Consider the following 25,707-nt stretch of genomic DNA (forward strand, 5'->3'; position numbering starts at 1 on the left):
ATGTTATATTCGTATGAAGTTATACATCGTTCACCCTTCTACAATCGATAAGATATACTCTAGAAGTTAATATCGTATAGATTGTGTTTTTAGATTCCTCTTACTCGCCACCTTCATTAAACCTCATTAAACGCCCGTACACGAGAGGTGCCAGTTACAATAACAGTAACAATAACGAAACGAAAGTTCAAAGATCCTCTATCTACTTCCACTGGTAACAGGACGATAAAAATTCCGTTTCCTTTTTTTCCCGTCGAGAGGGGCCGCGGTAACGGGGGCGTCGGCGGACGGGCTCGGCGTTTTGAAATTCCAGCGAGCATCTGGAAAGCGGAGAAGCGGCCGCAAGAGCGGAGAGCCGAATGGCTGTAAAACGATCGAGCATGACATCGGGCCATCGATGCCCTCTTTCAGAGGGAATCTTCTCCAGTGGCAACACGATTCCGCGAGAAATGGACTCGTGGCTTTCCGGAACGGTCAATTCAAACGATGAGCACGCCTCCGCCGTGTGCGCAGATAGAAATCGAGATATGGAAGGAAACGACGTAGGAAGGAAACACACGGGTTTCCAGAGTAGTGCGCCGCGCGGCCCCAAAGGAAACAGATGTGTATAGGTATCCCCTTTGTGACTGGGAGCCAGTCAATATTCCCGTGAGATCCGGTTGATCAGTTCTATCCTAGAGGCTCGAGCCACCGTCAGCCACCGTTGGGGTGCGTTGATCGCGTACTCCGCGTCGCGCGACCCCTCCTGTATCTCCCCGGCCCCTTTTCCATCGAAATCCTCGCGAGCGATAAACGCGAATGAAAGAAAAAAGAAAAGAAACGAAAAGAGAACAGGGAGAAATAGCGAAGCGTCGAATCGCGACGGGGACATTTTTACCCCTCTCTCTCTCTCCGCGGCCGAACCTACTCGGCGATGTCACCGGCAATACGACCGGGAAGAATATGCCGGTGAATCGGATCGTAATAATGGGTGGCAGTCTCCCGAGACTCGATTGATCGGTTGTTGTGGAGACCGAGAACCCTTGCGCAAGGGTTTGCTAATCGCGTATCGAGACTTCAATCTCTGGTATGGCTCTATAAAACACGACCGGAGGATTGGGGTGGGAAGCGTTCGGCGGGTAGGGCGGGGGGCTAGGTGGTCGAATGGATTGCGGGGAAAATAAGAAATAATAACTCGACCATCGGGATATTGAAATCTGGTATTCCATCGATCGACCGTTTCGAGATCGTCCGCCGTAATATAATAAATAACGGCTGAAGTATCTGCGATGATGAAGGTAGATACTCCCTCGAAATTTCATCAGATCGTTCTACAATGGAAGGGACTGGGGGGGATTCTGCGAACGCTAGGAATTCAATTCTCCGATTTAAAGATAACTGTCGGAGGGATGTACACGGTGGACTCGTGATTGTTGTCTGTTTTTCGGAGGACACCGATACACTCGCGATACTTGTTCACGTCGTTACAGATATTTACAATGTTCGATATAGAGAAAATGTCTGATATTGGAATATATTTCGGACTAATGCGCAAGTTAACCCTTTGAGCTCGAAAGTTTAATAGTAATATTTAATTATGTTTAATCATTGATACCGGTAGTTTAATATTAAACGTCGAACAATCCTATTCTATTGATCGGTGTCGCTGAATAGAAAATCAAAAAGTTTCGTAAAAGACAGAATTACATCCTGTAAATCGAAGTTCTCCATTGAAGCGTGTAATCTACAGCTCGGCGATCAGGTTTAGTCGATTATGGAACGTGCGGACTATCCATTAATTTCCAGACATCTCGTATAGCTCGGATGTGGCAGGGTCGGTGAACAGGGGAGCTCGTAGGAGGACAAAGTGCTGCTAAGTACCGTCTAAAGGATTGTCAATACCCTTGTCCTTCCACGTGTTCCGACGTCTCACTCCTCTGGGGACGCGAGTTTCGACGGCGAGGCGGAGAGAACGAGAAAAAGATCAAAAAGGGCCGTGTCGCGCGTCAAGTGTGCGAGTATCGGGGCCGTCGCGGACGACGGGAAAGCATCGTCATCTAGAATAAGGAGAAATCGTTGGAGAATTAAATTCGGAGAAAGAGGAGCTCGCGTCTGCCTGGTTTTCAATTAATCGATCGCCGCCCGGGACTTAATATCGATTCCGGGTTAGGTGTCTTTCCAGTTACATTCGCGCGCTCTTTGCACGCGGCCTCTCGATGAGCAGCTTGACAATACCGAGGCTAATTGGCAATGCTTTCGACCGGCTCGTTTAACCGATCGCAGCCTGCTTCCTTTTTTCTTCTTCGCGAACGGTCCTCGTCGATGCACAGTCCAAAGATAATCCTCGTGCAGCAGGATGGGTAATAAATTGACTCTGCGACGAGGAAAAATTGTATTATTTTTTGCACCCCCGACGAAGTTCCGTTTCCAGTATAATATACGTATGATGAGAACTCCTTTTATTATCCAGACTTCGTGTAACTGTTTTGAAAGACTGTCTTACGATATTCACGGCGTTCCGCATTAACGAAGATTAACGTTTCCACTTCCCTTCTATATAAAAAAAAAACCCTTTGCTCGTTTGAATAAATTTTCCTCCTGGGTTTCGCAAAATAATTCATGAGAACGGGAATTCGCGTGAACGTCCGCAGTCTAACAATAATCTATAATACAACGACCCATTTCCAATCGAGAGGTTATTTCACGCGAGGGCAGTTCGTGGCAGAATAATAGTCTACCGGAAATCATTAAGAAATCACGGTAGGTAAAAAAAAAATTGAAAAAAGAAAAACATCGTAATCAGGAGAAACAACAGCTAATAACGATCAATACCTCGAATGTATGTGTTATTGAAGTAACGCGGCGCGGCGAAAACGTTCAATTTATTGTTCCATGGTGTCCCTGGGTCACGTCCGGCCCCGGCGAAGCTTCCGGTGTTTCTGGATTTAGACGTCGGCGAGAAAAATGGAAAGAAAATATCGCGATGAAGGGCGCTCGCCCCTCGATCGATTACCGCGTCGTTTACCTACACCCTTTGCCGGTGTCGCACGCCCTTCCGCCTCCTCTTCCCCGCATTAATGAAAAGACCGACGGTTATTGTGCCCGTTTCCTCGGCCGACCTCGTGAAACGCTATAGATACTAACGCGTAAACAGAATCGGAACGCGCACCTGTGCGCGCGGTCCCCTGCACAAACGTTCGCGCTCACCGACGCGGGCTCGCGCGCACGCACACGCGAACGCACCCCCTGCCAACCCCCTGCCCGGGAATCAATGAAGTTGTTGCGCGTGCGTGGCCACCGCTATATCGTTTTCCACAGCGATATCGTTTCTCTATCGGCTTTAATGCGGACGCGTTTCTCGAAGGGGGATAAATTCCCGTGGAACCCTGCCCCAATCTCGCGAACGGACCAGTCGCCCGTAATCCGACCCCCGGCGCGATCTACGCGTTCCGCGACGCGAGCAAACTCTGTTCCCGATATTTCGATTATTCCCGCGAGCTAGCCGCGGCCGATAGAGAGGATGATCGATTACCGGCTGCGCGTGTCCTGTGAACACGATACTCGCTGTGGGGGAACGAGAGTATTCTGCGATAATGAGGCATTCGGAAATAAAATTGAAAGTTTGTCGGCGGGCCGGCGGATGAAATGAATTATATACGGAATCGAGAATTATAATTGGAGAATTGAAATCGTGTAAAGAATAAAAGGGTATATAGTTTGCTTGTTGTTTTCTTTTTAATATTTAAGAGTTTCATATCAAATTTAGATTGTAGGACAGATATTTGATGGTTTTGAAAATTGTCTTGAGGGGCTAATGAAATCGACTCGTTTTTGGAATCGATCAGGAAGCGACGCTACTTACTGAGATATAGGTTTCCGATTGTAGAACCGTGGAACTTATCGGAAAGTCATCTCGAGTAGGCGTTTAGAAGCAGTCTATTTATGACTGCATAAATATATGGGGAGTCTCGATCTCGTCGACTGACGAGGCAAGTGTCGCGTTGAAAGAAGGTGGCGCCGCCACGCCCCAGACAGTGTTACACACACTTTTTCTACGCTAATTTGTAGACTTGATCTATGGCATTTCTGTCCACGCCTTCAGCCACGTTTGAAAACATATCTCGCAGGAGATGTTGCAACCGGAGGAATTTCAAAAAAAGTAAACGAAAATATCTTACAATCGTATCTTACAGCTTACGTTACTCCTAACGTAAAATTCCGGCTCAAACTAAAATGCATTTCATCTTCGCAGGATAATCCGCGGATTATCTATAAAATTACTTACAGAACATCGAATATTTATACAATTTGAATTCTCGTAGATCCATCGATATGAATAAATTCCATTCTGCATTTCATACATCCATAGTAGAATAATCGACTCTTAACTCGTTTGATGGATACACGCGTTCACAGTTGCTCGGCGGATTAGTCACCGAAATGCTCGTAAGTGGAACAAACAGGAACAGTAGGTAGGGTCGGGCAAGTTTAATAATGGTTCGGTATGATAATTGAGGCATAAAAGATCGAGTAATCTTCCGGCATGATTCACGGAGGAATGAAACGGGGATGCGCGCTGGGGTCCCTTCTCTCCTCTCGTTCTTTCTTGTTCTCGCTCTCTTCCCCCCCATCGCGTCTTAGATCACGCATCGCTGTCCAGAAGCCGCGGGTTGCCGGGGATCGGCTACCGGCTAGGTCGTTGTATGCGCTCGCTAGTCAATTTACGAACGGAAAATGGCTGCGCGAAATTGTTTCGTCCGAGGCACGGTTAATTTCGCCCGGGATCCGGCTTTCCGCGGCGGCAAAGGAGAACGGGACACGGAACGTTCCTTATACGCCGTCATTGCCGCTGCCTATCACGCGAATCCGATGAAATATTTCCGCGGATAAACGCAGACACGCCCTCGCGGCTGACTCTCGATCGCTGATTCGGACCGCCGTGCCGCGCTGCGCTGCGCTGGAAAGTATGAACGTGATTACGGACTCACGATCGTGATACTGGCCGATCCTTACATTCGGAGAAGAAATTACGTTTCCATGGGGCCGCGAATAGTACCTGGATTCATGCGACGTTGGGAACTATGCTGCACGCCGAGCGGGCAACGTGCTTTACGTTTCCCATTTCCCACGTAACTTCTATAACCTTTCCACGTTTCTTCTTCGATCTCCGCGGATACACGCTAACGTTGAAGAATATTTATCTACGCTTGCCTGTCCGCTGAAAAACATACGAATTAGCCTTTGTGGTTCCCTACAAAGATTCTTTGGATCGTCGCAAGCGATCAAACGTTTCGTTGCTATTATTACGTTATTACCGACGAAGTACGGAGTTTCTGTGAATGTTTACTCGAGTACTTTATTATTCATAATTCCCCGAGCGTAGAAATTCTCGGAAACTAGAATATTGAAAAGGATATTTCAAACAGATTGATTAAATCGCAATTCCTTGTGCAAACATGAATCCTTAATGCACCGTTCCTATCCAGTGACACCTAATCCATCCATTTCGAAGATTCCCTCGCATCGAGATCGTCCTGTTTTATTTTCATCGGCGACAACCGCCGATAATTCACCCCGCGGCAACGTACCCCCAATTGTTCGGGCCCGTGACTCTCTATAAATAAATCCCCGCGGTGCCTTCTACTTCCTATAATTAGCAGAGCGCGCGGCAACAAAATGTCGTATGGATAAATCCATTCGGTGCGTCCGCGTAACGGCCGGTGATGCGTCCTTTGCATGTCGGCGTTCGCGTTAAAGCTCGAGGCCGGCCAAATGACCAGTCATAAAGGTTATAATGAGCCTGGCCCTGTATGGTTGATCGGTCCATCGTGCACGCGGTTGGCACTCGTCGTCGTTCTCCGTTTCTACGTACCTTCCCCCGAGGTCCCCTTTCTTGCGCTCGCCGCGTCCGCATCGCTTCACCTTCGTTCCTCCTTCCGCCCCGACGCCAGTCCGTCCTCCTCTGCCCGCTCCGCAGGCCGCCGCCGCCGCCGCCGCCGCCGCCGCCGCCGCCTCCTTCGTCTCCTTTCGATACAAACTCCGGGGCCTGGTACAGTCGAGATAATCAAAAGGCGTCCCGCATTCGGCAGAACTTCTGGAATTCGCGTCGGTGCATTGTATTCTCGCCATTATCCGCCACGAAAACTTGGCAGAGATGAAACTGCGTGTCTCTCTCTTTCTTTTTCTCCCGCTATTCCCTTCGTTCTCTTAGCCTCTCTTCTTTCCTCCCCCCCTCCCGGCGCCTGCCGCTCCGCCGCCGTGTAAACGTACTTCTCTTCCTCTTTCCTTGGGGTTCTTTCTTTTCACCCGGCGCGTTCCTCCGATTTTCTCCTCGCGAGCCTCTTAGTTCTCACGATCCACGCCGCTCCTTGCGTAAATAACGACTTCCGGATCGACCTTTAATTTCCGAGGCTGCCTCGTTTCGACAGTGTTGCTCCCGTCTTCCGGATTGTCACCGACGGTCTTCGGATTTTATTCACCCGATAACCGCGGGGGCGTAAAGCGTGAAATAGTGGTTCGCGGAGAACCTGGGCCGCTGTTACTTCATTTTCGAGTAATTAAAATTTCCTACGAGGGGAAGTACGTTTGTATAAGGGTCCTGCTTATTCGAATTGCTCCAGAAAAGTCTGGTTTCGAACGATGCTCCATAATTTCAATCTTCCTTCGAGATTTCTGATAGTTTCTCCCTAGAACTCTATAAACACGAGTATCGTCTGCCTCTCCAAAACTAAAACGCAATATTATATTTCCGTTGGCAAGCTCTCCCAATAAAACGACTCCACCAGAGACCGAAATCGAATTACGAACCCAAAGGTTGCTCCCAAGAGCGATGCTATCGCGTGATATTATCCCCAGTTTCGCGTCGGTCTATCAAGGTTCCCCGCATCGGTGGCAGTCACGGTTTTCCCTAAAACAAAGATCGAAGGTGGACCACCTGGCCAAGGTCAGCACGCCGAAGGCGGGAACGCGGTCGCAGGAGAGTCGCGGGTTGCGGTTCCGCGACAGGCTGCGTTTGCGTCACGCACTGTACAGGATGAAGCCGCGGCGGCGGGAGGCGAAGGGCGCGAGACTGCCGGGAGAGACAAACGCCGTCGGTGCGAGGGAAACGGAGTGAGGGAACGTCGAGGGGGCGAGGGGCAGGGGAAAGAAGAAGAGAGCGAGAAAGAGAGAGGCCACTCGTCGTCCCATGGCGTGCGATCTACAGAACGCTCGATTTTTTTCTTCGCCTTTCATTCCAGCTCTCTTCCCTCTCGCCCACTTCCCCCGTTCGGCCATCCCTTGTCTCTTCCTTCCTTTCTCCTCGTCTTCGTGGACGATGCAGCGCGGCGGCTGCACACGTGTACGTACGCGTGCTCCATCTTCGTTCGCCAGGCTCCCTCTCTCTTTCTCGTTTTTCTTTCCGCCGGTTCTTATGCTCCTCGCTTTTTCCCCGCATTCGTCTCCACCACCGGCATTACCACCACCAGCACCGTCACCACCACCACCACCACCACCGGCACCACCACCGACGCCGCCGCCACCACCAACACCGGCCCCAGCATCGCCTCCTCCACCGCCGTCCCGTACCCTGCGTGTACCTGTCCATTCTTTTGTCGAATCTCCGCTCGCTTTTTCGGACCACGTACGGCCAGGGTCCATGCGAAAAACGGTGGTGGCGACGCAGGTGGAGGTGGCGAGCACCGTCTTCCTCGGCCCCACCTCCTCCCGGCCGCCGTTCCACGTTCGCCGTCCTCTTCCCTCCCGTTCGCTCCTGATTGTCTGCCTCTCACCCTCGCCGCCGCGTATCCCCTCCACCGTCGGAGGGGAACGACGCCGCGCGGAATTACGGCGAGCGCAAAGTCACGGCTAATGAAGTCGCAATTCAACCATTTTACCATTCGCCGATTCCACCGGCCGTGGGCTGATCGAGGCGACCCGGGGGAGAGGAGCGCCGCGCGCCGAGGAACGAAAGCCACGAGACCGGTCGTGCAGATTTATTTGCCGCGGGATCCGACCCTTTTGTATCGGCATGCTTAACGGCGGCGGCGGCGGCGAACGGCGGGGAGGGGAATCTTAATGCCGCGCGGCCTGGTAATTTAGCTTTCGCGTATTCCGCGGCAGCGCGCGATACAACCACCCGTTTCACTTTTGCGGACGTGTTCTGGAACCGGGAATTTTCTTTCCTGTTTTGGCTGATTTTGCTATATCGAGATTGTTGTGCGATTATGGGACTGGGTAGTTCGTTTAGCTGTGGAACGTTTCGGGAAACTTTCTTGGCTCTCTTTTTGGTGACAAGAATGGAGAAGAATTTGGGTTTTAAAGGAATTACATTAATTGGAAGAGTAGTTGTTTGTGTAATTCAATTTTTTGAATATTTATTTTGTCGGTAGAAGTATAGATTGATTGGTTAGATACTTTATCGTTTGCTATTCAATTTTAACCCGTAACGAAGCAATGCTGCGTATATGGCGGCAAAAATTATTTTATTATTTTTATCACTGGTATTGTAATATTTACAATTAATCCGTTAAGTATCTGTCATTTCTGTGAATTTGTTTCCACTTGTTGTCTATGTTACGGTATTTTTTGGCGGTAAGTAAACTTGGAATACTTTTGGTCAGTTAAGGGTCGAGTAAGAAACTAATCATTCTCGAGAAGGGTGAAAGTGATTTGAGAAGAAAATCGATTGCAGTCGATGGTTCCCGACTGGATAATACAATTTTGTAGTTTAATTATATAATAAGGAAGCGAAGGATTGGTACATTATTGAGAAGAATTCGGCAGAATAAGGGAGGGAAGCAGACACGGATAACATTGATTTACCGATTTCCTGCGGAATGTCGACCTTGCTGTTGCAAAACCGCGCGACACGTGTTATCGCACCGTAAATATTCTATGGACAGCCGGGATAAATGCCCGGGCAAAAAGCGGAATTCCTGTCGGGTAAATTTTATACGATCCACGCCACTTCGACGTTCGATTACTTCCCGTCTTTTTGTTGCTCCTGTTTTGTTATTACGCGGGCAAAAAGGATGCCGCTCACCTTGACGGGAGCATTGCTGCAAGCATTCGAGCACCGCAGAGAATCCCACTTCCCTTGCAAAGGGAAAAACCGCTCTCGGTGCCTGTTTTTCGTGTACGGTCTCGTTGCGAAGTGACCCACAATCCATATTCTTTATCAAGGTCACCAGCCATAGTACCTAACGTTTATTCTAACGTCACCAATTCGGGCGGACGCCTTGACTCGAGACGAGAAACGTCCTTCTGGAAAAGAAATGTCTCTTCGCTATAATTTCATTGCTGTACCATAGAAAATTCAGATGAAAGACAGTTTCAAACAGTCCAGTTATTCACCATATATTTTATTTTTAGGAAAATCTAATAATCTAAGGTAAAAAGATTCGAATGAACTTCACCATGGAGGATTAAATATCGATATCCATTGGGAAATTGTTTTACGAAATCTCGCGCACGGAAACGATTCTGTATATCAAGAAACCGAGCTGAGAAAACATCCCGAACAACTCGATTCACCGGAAATTAATAAACAATCGTTGCTAACGAGAACCCTCTCGCAGTCCTTCGAAAATGTGGAATATAAAGTTCGTTTACAGGGAACCTCCCTTCGAGCGTCGAAAAAAAAAGGAGCTGTTACCACGAAATAACCCTAATTTGCCGCCATATCTTTTCCACGTCCGATCATCAGTGGCGACGAGAAGGTGTTCGCTGCGACGGAGTTAAATGGAACCACCTGTACGCCATCCTGTTTTCGCGGTGCAGGAAACGAGCGACGACCATTCCACTTTCCCGATGATTTAGCTGCGAAACGAACGGCATTGAAAAGATGGTATCTTCGATGCTCGTAAAAGCGAATCACCATCCCCAGCACGCGTCAAATCGAGGAAAATATCATAGGCGGCCTGAATACCTTAGGCGCGAGAGGCGGAAGCCCGTTAGAGATACTTTCGTTTACGCGGCAGGGCCGTAAACAAGCCCGCGGGAGCCGTGGTTCCAACGGGAAGGGGCGACGCCGGGGTAAAGGGGGGGATCCCCGGCTGCGTGACTCCGCGCCAGGCAGTCGCGCGCGCATAATCGCAGACGATGCTTTTCACGTCGGTCGTAAGGAAGTTGGTAACACCGATAGGAACGCGAGAGCATCGATGGCTCGTTGATTAGCGTGGCAGCTTACCCGACGACGGCTCCCGCTGAATAATCGAAGCCCGCCAGCTTTTCGTCGAGATTCATAGGATGCTTTAACGCGGGAACGTCGCAATTACAATGGCATCTCGCGCGACGCTCCCTCTGGAATCTCCTCAATACAGACCCCCGCGATCCTCCGATCAGCTTTTTATGACGGGGCCAAGAAGAGGCACGACGAAACGTCCCTCGCCGCGCTACTTTACAACTGCGCTGGGATAAAAATGCCCGCACGCCCGCTCCTTTCTTAAATACCTCGCTCCCGACCGGGAAATTCCTTCAATCGCGACGGTGTCCCCGCCAGTCGGTGGTCTCTGCGACGAATTCGCGGATTTTTCGGATAATTGGCAACTGAGACGGGTCGAGCCTGAGAATTCTGTTTCGACGGGGATCGAAAGTGCTTCGCCTTTCAATGATCGGTTGTAATCCGTTAATTTATTTCGAAGAGTAACCTTGCGAATGACCGTTTCGATCTTCGGCGGTTCATTTGCAGAATTAAATTTCGAGAGAAAGATTTCATGGGCAGGATAAATGAATATTCATTGTACGCGCGGTGTCCGTTTAGTTGGATGCGTAAGTCATCGGATGTAGGATGTTCAATGGAGACGAAAATTTTCTGGCGACACTTACACGACGTGCTCTGTATGTCATGATTACCAGAATTTACCGTACAATACCGGGCGAGTCTATTATTCACTAGAATGATGCAGTCGCGTCTGGCATTTTGCCGTAATTACGATATATCACCAGCGCGGTGCATTAATAAAAAAATATTAACTGCGGGCGTGTCACAGAATTTCGTAACGCACGATCCCACCGCGGAAATCAATTTTTCCCTCGTATTTCTACTCCTATTCGGAATACAAACGACATTACACCGCGTTTACTGTTATCGCGTAAAAAAGTCGTAGTCGAAACATTAAAGAGGCCGGGGCTGAGAGATTTAAAAGTCACGGGATCAAACATTCGCCATCCGTTTTGAAATTAATCCGCGTTTCAACGGAGGAGACGCGCGCTGTTTAAGTAACAAGGCAGTAAACTCACTGTTACGACTTGTAGTGTGCGTGTACACGTGTAAACGCGTGCATTTATTGTCCTGTCGGGGCGTTGTTGCGGAGTACGCAACAAGACATCGGTTTATTGCAGCCGGGGGATGTTTTCTCCGGCTGTTACACCGCGGTTATCTTCCGCCGAGGTGGAAACGTTAGGAATAAGATTCCCTCCGCGCCGATTGTAAAAGCGAGCATTGATTAATCACCGGGAGCTCAAGGTGATAAAGCGGAAAACATTGAACGCTGCCCATCTCGCGATCATTATTTTTCCGGGCAAACGGTTCGAACGGCAACCCTCCCGGCAGAGCTTCGGATTCTTTTAATGAATCCGTTCGGAGAGCGATTTGATATACTCCGCGGCTGTTCCCGGTGACACTGAGAATATCCTGACAACGTCCCGACGTGTCTCTAATTGACCGTCGAATCCGACGGTGGACGTTCTTATTAGAAACGAGAGATGATTTTCGACGAAAACGTTCAATCCCGACGAATCCCGGGGAGAGATCGCGATCGGAAATCTTTTCTACGGTTTATTTATACCCGGCGACTCCTCCGCTATTCGAGACCCTCGACGCATTCAAAGAGCACTCGTCCGGGCTCCTCCCCTTGTTAGCGAAAGAGTTCGACGCTCTTCATGATCGTTGCAGAGATTCGCCATCCCTTCGACGATTCCTTCCTGTTCTCGTTATAGAGACAAATTAATCCTAGGACGGTAGTTAAAATAAGTCGGCCGGAAGCGAAGGTAAAAGAACGATCCCCGCGTTTCTATCAATTAAGCGACCCCGTTCAAGAGGAACGAGGCAGTCGCCGTCGGGGAATAAACGAGGAACGCCGGAACGCTCGTGTTCCGCGGGGGAACGCGGAGCTCGGTATTTTCTGGAGATCGAGGGGCCGGATCGATTAATCGTTGCGCGATAAAGGGATAAAGGGGAACGCGGGGGAAAACGTCGTTGGCCGGGGTCGCGGTTAAAATATGTAACGGATGCGATACCGCGGCCGAGTCTCCTCTGTTCTCGGCCGTATAAATAACGCCCGGCGAGAGGAGAGCCGCGCGTATGCAAGAAAACCGTCCCGCAGACGACGCAAAACACACGTGCCGGGGACCGAGACGTGTACCGTGCACACCCGTAACGGTGCCCGCGCGCAGGAAATCGTAATCTATATTTTATATCGGCCGGAACGAAAATATCGAGTGCGCCGGCAACCCGGTCGCTGCGGGTTTTTCGCGCCGCGCCCCCGTATTTTCGACGCCCCGGCCGTCGGAAACGCCGCGCGCCGTCAAAAAAGAATGTACCCGGGAATTTGTTGGTCTTGGATTCCAACAGAAAATTTGATACCGGCTATGCACGCGTCCAGAGTAACGGAATAACTCGGTGACGCTTGACCGATACGGAAAAATGTTATTTGGACTTTAGTACGATGCTTCGTGTATTTTTTTAATTTGTAAGATAATGGCGTTTACGTGAGACGCGTTTATTCTGAAACCGGTTACTTTTTGAGAGTTTGAATTTTTGGATCATTTTTATGGAATTATTCTTTTGTTTCAAATGAGAATATTAATCTGATGTGGTAAAAGAGGTAGATTATATTATTGAGGTTTTCAAAGGATTTATGGGAAAGTTGAAATTGTTTGTGAAGGTTTCGCCTGCTCCTTTTCGCCAATCGCGTTCGTATGTGCATTCAGAAACGAAATGCGGTTATAGCGATTTCTATCCCACAAATATGTTGTACTTCCCCAGGATTTCGAATATCCGTGTTTCCGACGAGGTTATATTAACGCCCGACGAATTTGAAGAATATTAAGGGCGGACCGGTGAAAGGATTCTACTTAGCACTCAAAGACCGGTGCCGCGTTTCTCGCAATTTTGCAGCTATTTCATTCGCCGGGCGAAGACGGAGGGGGCGGAAGGATTATTCGGTGTTCTTGCGCTTCATTCGAGAACCTAAATCTCCTCCGGTTTAATAGCTTCCCTTTTCCTTGGTTATCTCGTGATTGATCGCAAAGAGACGTGGGGCCCCTTCTGCGCTCTGTTTCTAACGTAGCTGAAAGTTGAATTCAAAATGCTACGAGCGCCTGGAATCCCTGAAACGGACTGCGTTAAACCGTTCGTTTATTCTCGCCAGATTACTCGCGCGCCCCTCCTCCGCCCGTCAACCCCTCTCGTTTGCAATGTTGCCGGTACGCTTTGAACGTAATTTAACGTTAAACGTAAACTCCGACAAATTCGTATCTCCTTACAACGGTATCGTTTGTTACGCTCGAAGAATTTGGCCGGATGGAAATTGAAAAATTTCAGGGAATCTGAGACGATGGATCAGCCTCGTCGACTCAGAAGAGGAATCTTTAATCGAATCTCACTTTCCATAAACACAAATCGTTCACAATTTTAAATACATTTTTCTATAAATATATCCACTTCGTTATACTTTCACAGAATATATCAACGTATATCATAGATCGGTGGCTTTCGTAAAATTTCCCAAGATCCGAGGGACGCCATATTGTCGGAACCAAACTTCCCCGATTTTTCCGGCAGAATTGCCACGGCTCCCACGGAAAGTTCGTCTATGAACTCGAGTTCTTTTTTCGGTAGCCGTAGAAATGAAGCCCGGCCAATTAATTCCGACAACGGGGCCATTGTACCGCGTGACGGTCGTATATCGTCGATAGTACGGAATCATCGGCGCGTAATCCTGACAAAAGTTTGTTTGCCGGGTACGCGTGTAACATGTTAATGCAGACGCGACGCGCACCGCGTTTGTCCCGACACCGGGCTTCCTAGTAATGACAATCGCGATAATAAATCAAGGGGGTCAGGCAGAAATGTCGCCGGGCGAGGGGTGGGTGCACGAGAGGGTGCAACATGCGGGCCGGAGAGATCCGCGTTAACAAATGTCTCTATTCGGAGGCGACGTGTTTCTATATACACGGTGGCCCCCGATGAGCCGTAAAAATCATGGATTGGGGTAGGTCCTTGCAGCACATGCTGTTAATTCTTCGCGCCCGCGTATGCCGCGTCGGAGACGAAGCCAACCCTCGTCGGCGATTATCGCGTCAACCGTGAGAAATGGCAATATTATGCCATCTCTGTGTTTGACGTTCGCAATTTTTTATCCCGTAAGCCTTTGAGAAAGTGTTCCGTGCAGTTATACCGTTTACCCTCGGATTTCGTGAGTATTGTTACAGATAGAATCGTACGTACAAGTTCTCCAGCGTCGAGCAGCGTTAATCGAAGCAAGAACATTTCGGCGAATAAGTAGTGTAGTCTATAAAATTTCGAAAAACGTGTTTCTTTACACGCTGCAGGTGTGAAGATCGTCTGAAGGTGCATTTCATATGCAAGTGTACATCCGCTATCGCGTAATTGAGGTAGAACTGGGAGATACGGTGCAGGATGCTTGTATCGCAAATTAATAAATTGATCAGTTTATGCGTTTTTATGCTTGAAAATTATATTACGCTGTCGAACGGAGCTCATTACAACAATCGTAACTAAGCGTAACGAAGTAAAGCGGAGTGCCGCTCTGAACGGGCACGGGCGAGAATAAAAAGACTTGAGCACCGTATTTAAGAGCGATCAAAAATTAGCCCGTCGGTGTAATTTACATAAGAGATACCCCTTATCTGCGGCTCGCCGCTTAACGCTTCCGATTTCCACTTTAAACGGTCCGTGGTACATACGATCCACGTTCGTAATGTCACGAGACGCGAAGTATGCGGCGAGGCTCTTTCGCCTCCCGCCCTTTTTGCGACTGCGAAACGCGTGTCCCGAACAGGAATTAATTGCTAATGGGGCGGCGTCGCACAAATGAGAACGGACGTGCAACATTGTTGAAGGCAGTCCGGTTTCCGTGTCGGGCACCCCGTTTGTTCGGTCTCTGTCTCTCGTTTTCGTCCCGGCGGGACTCGGCCCCGGCTTAATCCCGGGTCTGATCCTGACGAACCGGTTGTCCCTCTTATCTCGACGTATTTGAATAAGTTTCGGACAATAATTTCTACTTTGCGTACATAAAATATCAACTTAGTGCGAGGGAAGCCGGTACAAAGCCGCGGCCACGCCAAGTAATGATTCTCTGGGAGCCGCTTTTAAGTGGACACGCTCCACCCCGTAGAGCCCATCGGATATCACCGAGAAACCGGACGAGCGTTATTTCGGCTGGACGAGCGTGTAAATGCGTTTCGAGAACCGGAGGAATTAAGATAAAACGCACGGATCCCGACGGCCGTCCTTGTCACATCGGCGAGCCGCGAGCAAGTGTTCGAGAAAGGTGCCAACTATTTATATGTGGGTGGAATTCTTACCACGAATTCGTTCCGAGTGGGCCGAAATCAATAATCGAAGACCGTGGCACCACGGCGTATTTTCGGGTACGAGCCAACCGCGTCGCCGTCGATCTTCGATTTTCGGCGACGATCGACCTGTGCAGTCCCGAATATTCCGAGTTAGGCTTAGCTACGAACGTGACCGGAATCCTTTACAAGGAATAATATACACTCCCTGTATATAATCCCATTTCTTTATATCATTACACTTCTTATCTCGCATTGCGACGCGCATCGCAAATCCATTCCAGGATCACGTTATTTGTGCCCAGCGTAGTATTTCCTACTTAACAACATTGTAATGCAGAATTCTTTACCGGGCATTATGCGCTTTCTTCCCCGCAAGATGTTTATTAAGAATATGCAACTCTGAGATAACTGATTTCGGGGATCCAACGACACCGAGTAAGCTCGACTTACAACCGGCCGAAAATCTCGAACATTATGGCACGCCGCTCTCCGAGGAAGATGATCTTCTTAACAGGGGAAGAGGTCGAGGGACGGAGTAACGAAAATCAGCGTCGAAAGCGCGCGACGAGCAAAAAAGAAAAAAAAAAGGCCGCGCCGTTTCGATCGCCGTGCCGTTTCACTGTACCAGTTCTACAACATAATAATTCGAGCGGCAGGTGGAGGACCGGTAAATATTCATAACCTCGAGCTCGGGCTTGCTCGTACTCCTTTCTGCCGGTTATGGCAAAAACGCGCGCGCTTTCGGGAACGATCAATCGGCCGAGGTTCGTTAATACGATCGTCCCCGCATTCTCTTCGCTCACGCGAGTCTCGGGCAGGGATTAATTTGCTCGGGCGGCGATGAAAGCGCGCCGATTCGATCTAAAAGTCGCGCGATCGCGAGTCGAGCCGGCCACGACGACGACGACGACGACGACGACGACGACGACGACGACGACGACGACGATGACGACGACGACGACGACGAGGCCCATTGGTCGCGTGGAAAATTGGAACGGGCTAATCGCGGCGGCGTCGTGCGCGCGGCCACCGCGGTACCCGCCGCTCGAAAGTCGCCGTTAATCGAGTACAGCGTTATACGAGGAGCTTTAAAGGCCCGACACGATAAAGGTAATCGGCACTCTGGGCTAATGTAAGTGGCGATTTAGCGCGCGGAATCGATGGAAATTAAAATACATCGGTTAAACGGGCCGGCCGGCTGCCTACGGGGGCCAAATTGTCGTTTAAGTATAGCCCGCGCGCGCCTCTCGTTTCATCGTGTGCCACGGTTATCGTGGAACACGCCACCCCGATTCCGACCAATAATTTACCCGGACTAATTCGATTCGCCGTTGAACGCACGGCCGATCTTCGATTGCAATTTCTGCCCGGGACAGGGAACAAGAATTCAATTCGGACTTTGCGCGCGCGCGCGAACCCTCACCGTGGGGATAGGGAAAGAACGTGTCCCCCCGCTGCGCTACCTTGTAAAGTACGATCCGCCGTTCAGATAATCGCGCGTTTATTTATTTCTAGGTAATCGGGTCGAGTTAACTCGTTCGCGCGAATTTGTAACGATAAGAGATTGGCCAATCTCTTTAGCAGCCCCGGCGAAATATTTATAGTATAAGTTATTATCATGTGAAAGACGGTTGATTGAAACCTAAATATGATTTGTCTCGTGACGGGAAATTGATTAATTAATAATACTTTCTGGTTTATGAGATATTTTAGTTATTTGTGTTACCAACGATTTTCATGTGACAGTGTTCACCTAGTTTCGGTTAGTTTGGAAATACGAAAATTTACGATGGTCGTGTTAAAAATCGTTTTAAGTTCGTTATTGGCTTATAAATGTTCTTGCTTTATCAAGTAATTCGATTAACGTGTTCAGGTAGTAAGAACAACGCGAAGGTCCGAGGAAAGTAACGAAAATCACTTCGCTGTTATAAAATAATAACACAGCGTTTACCGGAGTTAAAAGACGGTTGTCGCAGGGATGCGAATAAAACGCAAACAGATTGATGAGACAAAGATGGCGGCGGGATTCGGGTCTGTACACACGCGTGGCTCCGTTACAAACTGATACTTCGGCTACTTGCGGTGTATTAACGTTCCATCATGCTACCGGCGTTACCGGCATGACTCTGCGTTTCAACGTAAATCATCGGCGAACGCCGGGATCATCAACCGCGAGGCCGAGTCCCGTATATGGGAACAGGGGCGCGGGGGGAGGAGAACGTACAGGGAGCACAATCATCGACGCTGATCGGATTTTTTTGCGGGACCCCACCGCGCCGTGATTTTTGTGCGAAATTTCTGATTGGATCGCGTCGATTACGATCCCGTGCACGCGTTTCAATGACTAATTCGCTTTTGTATCTACGATAGCGACGTATTAATTGCCCCCGTCGTTGTTTTATTGGACCGCCGGTGGCTGCGCGTCGAAAAATTACCTTCCGCGATTATTCGACCCCGGTATTTACATACACGGACTTGCAAGGGTTTTTGAATTGTTGCTTGGCGGACATTGTTATCGAGCGACCGCAAATAAACTCCGTTCCACAGTTATTCCAATTTAATAGCGCAGAGATGCGAATCGCTCTATCGTCAAATAAATAATACGATTGGAAGGATTGAAAAACCAATAGAATCTTTCTTTCCTCCCTCGTGACCCGGTCACTTCGTTTTCAAAACGTTTTTCGAGTCGGAAGTTTCATAACGTTGTCGAACGGTTTTGGAAAGCGGGCGGACGTCTCATAGACGAAAGCACCGATTTCAGTCAATAGAGTGCAGCCGAATTTCCAAGGCACATATTCATGATTCCAGGCGATCGATCGCCGGATACGAACTCGAGGAATCTTGAGAGCTTCTGGCTCGCTTCTGAACGTCGCGCCAACCGAAATGAGCTGCGACCGACGGCTCGCTAAGGTATATACCGGGCTCGACAAGCAATCTCCTTCCGTATCTACATGTTCATTCAAATTGCGCCGCTACATAGCGCGCCGGACATGTCTCTCGTCTTTCCGCTATTCGAAATTCGTAAGTATTTCGCTGAAACACTGCGAGATAGTTTAAATTCAATATTGTTCGATCGAATCCCGTATCTAAAGTTTCGTTGAAACAATATTATCCAGAGCTTACCTTTAAAGCTCGATTTACTTTAAAATAAATGACAGTTGCAGTCGTCTTCGAGTGAATCTGAAATTGAGTTTCCGAGGATATTCTAGATACCCCATAGCCGACATTGACCCTCGAACATCACGCGAGATTCCGCCGCTTTCCCCATTAAGCCGCAAAGATTTCAATGTCCTTTCTCCCAGACAGATAATCCAGCCACGCAGTAGTCGGTGATCCGTCGTTAAGCAAGATCGTGCGGTGCGAAACGCACCGGTGCAAGAGCAATGAAAGCCTTATTGCTTAACCACGGTAAGCCATCCTGTAAACGTGACCTGATTAACAAGCGATTCGCCGTCATATACCGTGCCCGGCTCAATGAGCACACGGAGTTTCGAGATCCATTCGGCGCGACCTAAATCGGCGGCGTGCCCGCCTCTAAACTCTAAAATTCCCATCGTCGGATAATTAAACGCCTATAACGACCGAATCTGTTTCCCTAGTAAATAGACACCTGGCGTCCCGAAACTACAATCGCCGTTAAAGCAGTTCCTTCGTCGTTTCGCGATCGCGCTGACAAAGGGAAGCTGCCATTAACACCGATTCGCTCGTCAATCGTCGGCGTCGATGTTCATAATACGCTCGGGAATGACATGCTCGAAAATAAATGCGTGGCTCGGTCGCGTAGGCGTGCGTCCGTGGCCGTTCTCCGATTCCTTTTTACAGGGCGACTACGCTCTCGCCGGGGATATCATCTGAAGCTATCGATCATCGATACCAGATTCAATTACCCTATTGTGTTCCGGAGCCAGCCGCGGAGAGTGTGTCTTACTCGCCGGGTCGGGATTACTCAAGCGGCCTCACAATGGAACGGGCGGAATGCGACGTGATTAATCAAAGACTATCGAAATGCATCGGTTTAATTAATGCGCTCGCGTGTCCCGCACCCTCGGCCAGTACTTCAGGCTGCGCTGCGCCTCGCCTCGCCTCGCCTCGCTTCGCCTCGTCCGGCTGTGCCACCTACGATTTCAAGTTGAGCGGAACGCCTCAAAGTACCACCCGTTCCGCGCCGCGCGCAGAAACCGTCGGATGATGGATGCCGAGCGTAAATTTACCTTCCATCGGCCCGCTCTTTACGGTATTTAGCAATCGAAGCCCGGTATCCACTGATACGTCAGACGTATCGGGGCACAGATTAGCGTGACGCATTGCGCTCGGCTCGCGTACGGCCGTACACTTTCGCTCTCCGGAATCGTTGAAACGTTGTGCAAGGGTAACGGCGAACGGAAACGCGAGAACCGTACGCGCTCGAACAGAGGGACAAGGTGAATGGCAGCCGTTGCAACATTGAAAACCCGTCCAATCGCGACCACACGTCGATTCCTTTGTTGCGAGCACCCTTTGCTCTACTTTTCGACGACGGAAAAGATAGTGAGCTTTGTTAGTAGGGAATAATTGTTCGGTTGTATCTGTGAATTTTAATTCGCGATGGTACTTGTTCTTTAATGTTTAAATATTAATATGAGACCCTTTAAACACGGTAGCTGAAAATTCTTTGGTTGCGCGTACAATCCGAATTTACCGAAAGGATTAATGATATTGTCGCGATACATCGAACTCGCTCAACAGTATTATAATTCTAAGATCCTTTAGGCCAGTTTTATTTGAAAGCATATCCATCAGAATTCTGGAAAGATGGCTCTTCTAGATGGATCTCGAATTCGAACTCCTCTAACCACCAATCCAAATATTAACCTTGATCTTAATCGCGGCGCAGCGTCAGGCACCGGTTGTCGAAACGACGCCGCTGACCCTAATTCTCGCTGTAATCCTTTCACGACTCCGTTCGAACGCGGCGCGGACATAAATCGTCGGTCGGAAAACCGAGCGGCGCGTCGACCGGCTGGCGCGAGAAGTCTCCTCCGCTTAAACGACGTGTATCGTTTCTAAGATGATAAATACCGCGTGATAAATTTTCATCTGGTGTGATTCACGTGGTACGCGCGGGCTGGGCCCGATACGCGCGCGGCAGACCGAGCAGGCGGTTCATCAGGATAGACATGAATGCGACGTATTTAACACGGTTTCGTTGGCCGTGTACCAGTCCGGCGGGTCAGTCACCCGTCGAAGCGCGCGGAACGCGATGAAAGATGAGCACACGTGAGCCGTTTCGTCGTTTCTCCTTTTCCCATTCTTCCCCCGCCGTGAACTCGGTTCAATTCCAGCTGATCGTAAAAGTCGCGCCGTACCGTAAAGCCGGATTGTCAATCTACCCGCGACACGTTTTCACTTATATCCGATGAGTACGTCTCAGAATCCTCCTATCGTTCGATGGACCGGCGGCTGCGTGAGCGTCGCTGTTAACAGACCCGGGGAAATTTGGGGAAGAAATATTCAAACCGTCGTTTAAAATATCGCTGTTCGGTGTAATCTTTCAAATCGGAAGCAAAATCGCGGGGCATAAAATGTTTTGATCTCAATAATACGAAGCGGATGGTGAAATATTTCAACTATAGCGTACAGTCAGCGTAAAGTTTACCGATGAAATGATTTATTTGTTACAGATTCGCACGAGGCAGAATCTAGAGAGTACACAGTGGTCAGTTACAGGAACGATAACCGTCAGGACCGATGGTTGAAAGTCCTCGATCAACGAATCACAACACGTATAATAACTCATCGTAGTCCAATAAAGATCCTGCGCGAGCAGTAGCCAAGCTTTTCATTGTGGCCGGCAGAATAATCGGCCGAGAAACGTCGATCAACCTATTCCGGTCGCGCGAGCACAATGGCCGCGTGTCGAATGCGCCGCGCCGTTAAGATTTCCACGGAGCGGGGATTATTTACCGTGACATTGAAAAATGAGTGGACGACCGGTGGCCCTTAATTACTTATCGCTGGTAAATTGAAACCGCGGATCGGCCGTCTCGCGGCCCGATTCCCGATATAAAAGGCGAACTTCCTTCGGCGCCGCTTATAAATCAACTGTAATAATCCGCGAAAAATCGAAAGCCGCGTCCGGAGAAAGGGGCGCATAAATTCCCGGGTTTTACATTTTATCGGGGCGATCGTTTATCAACCGCGACGTGAAAACTTCTTCGCTTTACTCTACAATAGCCGGTCGCTCGTTAATCCGCGACTCTCTATTTGCTTGGGAACGCCGGTTGATCGAGACCGTCTCGCGCGAGGTTCGCGGAAGAAGCGGGGATCGAACCGCGGATTTCCGTCGAGACGTCGCGAGCAGGACGCGAGACCCTAAATAAAGGATCAGCTCGTCGTCTCTCGTGCCTCGCCGCGCAGGAACTCGCTTTTCCCCTCAAACGCTTCCCGCGTCCCACGGGATTATCGCTCTCCGGCGTCGCGACGCGCCGCGGCGTGTTCGTTCGCCGAATTCTGGCTGGCTGCCGCACCGTGAGCAACGAAGGCAGCGAAGAAATATCCCGATGCTGGAACAGGGGTGCGCGTTCGAGCCGCGCCGACCCGTTCCAAGGGTTATGCTAATGAGGGGCGATCGTTCGTGAGAGCAGCAGCTAAGTGATACCGGGCGAATCTTTTCCTACGTAATTACAAGCCCGAGTCCACGCGGAAACCCGATCTAAGCCCGCCGAACCGAGACCATCGGGTGATCTTAATCCTATCAGTTACGCGGCATTGCGAGCTACCCGGAGTCCTTTACGAGGGACGGTACGAGATCAAGACGAAGGATCGATGCCGGGACCTCTGGCCATCGAGCGGGCAACGTTTTACTGGAATAACAGGTTGCGGGTGAAGTTCGGGTAATTATTTGGATGAACTTGTCGAGATTAAACTTGTTTGTAGATAGAATTGTGTGAACGAAGGATAAGAGAAGAGTATGTATTTAATTAACTAATGTTGGTTGGTGGTGTAATGTGTACAGATTTTTTAACAGTGTCTGAAGGGATGATTGGGTGACACTTTGAGAATGAAAACCTTCGTTGGACTATTCGCAGGAGGAAAGTATCGTTCTCAAAGAAAACTTCCTTGAAACATTATCTTATTGAGAGCAGCGGAGATGGTGTTCCATAGAAACAAACTGCGCAGACACGCAACTTAATAACGACGTTCCTTAATTACAATCTCTCAGATTTTACACGGAGAGTGCATCTTCTCGCGGTGCTCGCGCGAGAAGCACGGTTCCCGATAAAGCAACGTTAACAACAGGGATTCCCAACGTCGTTTTCTAACAAGATAGGAATATTAAAAAGGTTAACGTCGCCGACGAGAAAGTGCGGTAACGATCCTCGAGTTTCATCCGTCGCGTCGCGACAAAGGCTTCAACCTGTTCTGCAGCGTCGCGCCGGCGAAAGCCGAGCAACCGAGCGGGCCCGCAATTTGCATAAATTCACGAAATAATTTCCCGTGGATTTCACGTGAAGGCGGAATGGCATGCACTTAAAGGTTTCTGCGGTTTAATCCCATAGGTTACCCTTCGGAATGCAAAATCTAAGCTCCCACGGCGGCGCGCGCGGGGCGGAAGAGGGTGGCGACGAAGAGAACGACGAAGAGGAGGGGGATGAGAGATACGAGAGGATGAGGTAAAGCCAGAGGACGACGCGGATCGGTTCTCAATCCATTTATACGGAGGGGAATTCTTATCCCGGATTAATCGGTCGTTCGCGACAGTCCGCCGCGCCAGCTAAGACAAGCTTAATGCATCCGAGATGCATCGGATGGTTCCGTGTAATAACGTGTCGCCTCCCGTTGCCGAGCCAGGTTACAGTTTCGCTTTTACTCCGTGCCGCCATTAAGACGGGTCAGCCCTCGCGCGCGCGCGCGTGTTCACGCTCCAGCTCGCGGCCGAATGAATTAAAGCGTGACGGCCAAAAGGGATTATCTACCGAGCGATAAAACATTGGCCGAATATGTTGCCAGCGCGCGGTTATTCGAGCAGCCATTAAATGTTGCACCGTCGAGCCACGAGCGGCCCGCTGGGCCTGGTCCCCCGGATAAACGCGACGAGAAGTGACAACCGCCCGTTGGCTTTTCTGCAACCTTGTTGCATTCCGCGTTCCTCTTCCACGTCGAAGATTCTTTTTAATTGGCCCAATCGGACTTGAAAAACCGCGGGCGACCGGGTCGGGGCCAGGCCAGCGCCGTTACCTGAGGCCCGCGATACACCGGCGCGATAAAACGTTGATCGAAAATCTTGTTCCGCGTGATCAACGCGCCTATTAACTCGTACCCGGCGATTGTTTGTTTTCAGGGTGGTCGTAAATAGTTTCACTTATCCGCGTCCGCGGCCATGGCAAACTGGAACTGGTAACGAGGCTGCATCGGTGTCCTTTAATTCGCCACGAAGCGCTGCCGCCGCGCGACGCGCGTCATTTGTACAGAAACGCTTGCGCGCGTATCGCCCGTAAAAATGGACGTCGTTCGGAGACATTTCTCATCGACGCCGCAGCTGCTTCTCTTGAACTGCTTTCGAAACGCGGATCGAGTATTGGAAACATTGGGAGTGTATGGTTTACTTCCATTGTTTTTAACTTTTTATTTTTTGTATTGATTCGGTTCGTGTGTTTTCACAGGTTTATAATTAATACGCAACAGTAAATACAGTGTTGTTCCGTTGATCGATTTCACTGATAAACGCATAACGCGGAACGTACAGTTTATTCCCGTGTATACCCGCTCCCTTGTTAACGCGGTTTCCATAAAGGGACCGTGTGTCGCGGAGTAATTTAAAAATGACAGGAACGCCGTTCCGGTGTTGCTCAACATCCTTTTGAATGCGCGTTCGTTAAATTCGTTTCACTCGCGTCACTATCGGCGCGCAAGGAAGAAAGCCAACAAAGAGGCAGAATTATTCAAAGATTACGCGCCGCTTATGCGAGACAATTCGCGGCCGGAAGTCGCGCGTTAATTCGTCTAAGGGAAGTGGACGGTCGGCGAAGGGCGGAAGAAAGAAGGTGGAATAAAAGGGGATGGCAGGGGGAGGCTAACAGGCATGACGGGGGACGTCGAGGCGAAACGCTGGCAAAGAGAAAAGCCGCTTATACGCAGGTTCGGAGGAGTTCTTCAGCTACGTAGCGGAATATACGATCAAGGATATAATGTAACGTTGTACGCGCTACAATTCTGTTGAATACTTCACCGTTCCTTTCGTCTTTACTCTTTATTCTTTACTTAAACGCCGATTCAGGGCCGCGCTTCAGCCCGTAATTTGCGGCGGGCCGTGCAACCGCCAAGGAACACGCTCTCTCCGGCTCCCCCCGTTTTATTATCGTCTCCAGCGTTACGCATTATATCGTTACGGGGACTTTATCATCCCGTAAATACCTTGAACTCGCTACACGCCCCTCCTTTGTCGACGTAACTCGGATAACTGTGTTACGATTTAAACTCTGAGATCTGTTCCGCGAGACATCCCCTTGAAGCGGCCGATTCAAAGAAACGTATACTTTGAATGCCGCTTTTAATCGCTTCACTCAGCGACAATAATCGCTATTGTCTTTCGCACATGCTTCTCGAGGATTAATCGAGTCGTGCGAGCCGTTTAGTTGAATTTTTTCATCGGCGAGGCAGCGATCCATCACGAAATGGAATATTAATCCTACGAAACACTGCGGGAATTCTAGTGAATATTTCCGAGTTCCATTACAAGCGATGATCGATGAACAAGGTCCGATAAATATTTCTAATCGGTCACGTTTTCTTACGTTAAACATGCTTTCACATTTTACGGTTCAGTTGACATTGATAACGGAACACCACCGTCCAGCCCTTAACAGACCCTCCTGAAACTTCGCATAGCACTCCGGTCGTAAATAAAGGAGGCCTACTACCTGCGACCGGCAGTGACATGCGCGCCAATGGCGATGTCCGGCGTCAGGCGACGACGGTAACGCGATGTTTAAAATAAGAACGATTAAGCACTCGCGCTCTTCCGTTCCGATGTCCTCCCTCTCCGTCGCTCTATCCCTCTTTCTCTAGCTTCCCTCAGCTGTCCTTTCCTCCACTTCGCATAACGTTGCCCCTTAGGTAGCTTACGTTATCCGATACTCGAGAGTCGGGCAACACAATCTCCTCGAGACGCGGTAATCTTATTAAATAGGGCCTTCCTTTGTTTTACGACCTTTTTGCACAGGCTTT

The 25,707-nt window shown here is 49.5% G+C and overlaps 1 long non-coding RNA gene across 2 annotated transcripts in view; it reads left to right on the forward strand.

Moving 5' to 3' along the window:
* The window catches only part of LOC116426920 (uncharacterized), a 210,885-nt gene extending 189,624 nt beyond the window's left edge, over positions 1–21,261 (forward strand). Inside the window, exon 6 of one of the 2 annotated variants that reach the window (XR_012997928.1) lies at positions 21,162–21,261. This is a non-coding gene — a long non-coding RNA (uncharacterized LOC116426920). The remainder of the gene's footprint in view (positions 1–21,161) is intronic. The other variant, XR_004234995.1, reaches the window with a different exon arrangement.
* Positions 21,262–25,707: the final 4,446 nt, after the last annotated feature.

This window comes from Nomia melanderi, chromosome 2 (assembly GCF_051020985.1).
Source record: "Nomia melanderi isolate GNS246 chromosome 2, iyNomMela1, whole genome shotgun sequence".
Lineage (NCBI taxonomy): Eukaryota > Metazoa > Arthropoda > Insecta > Hymenoptera > Halictidae > Nomia > Nomia melanderi.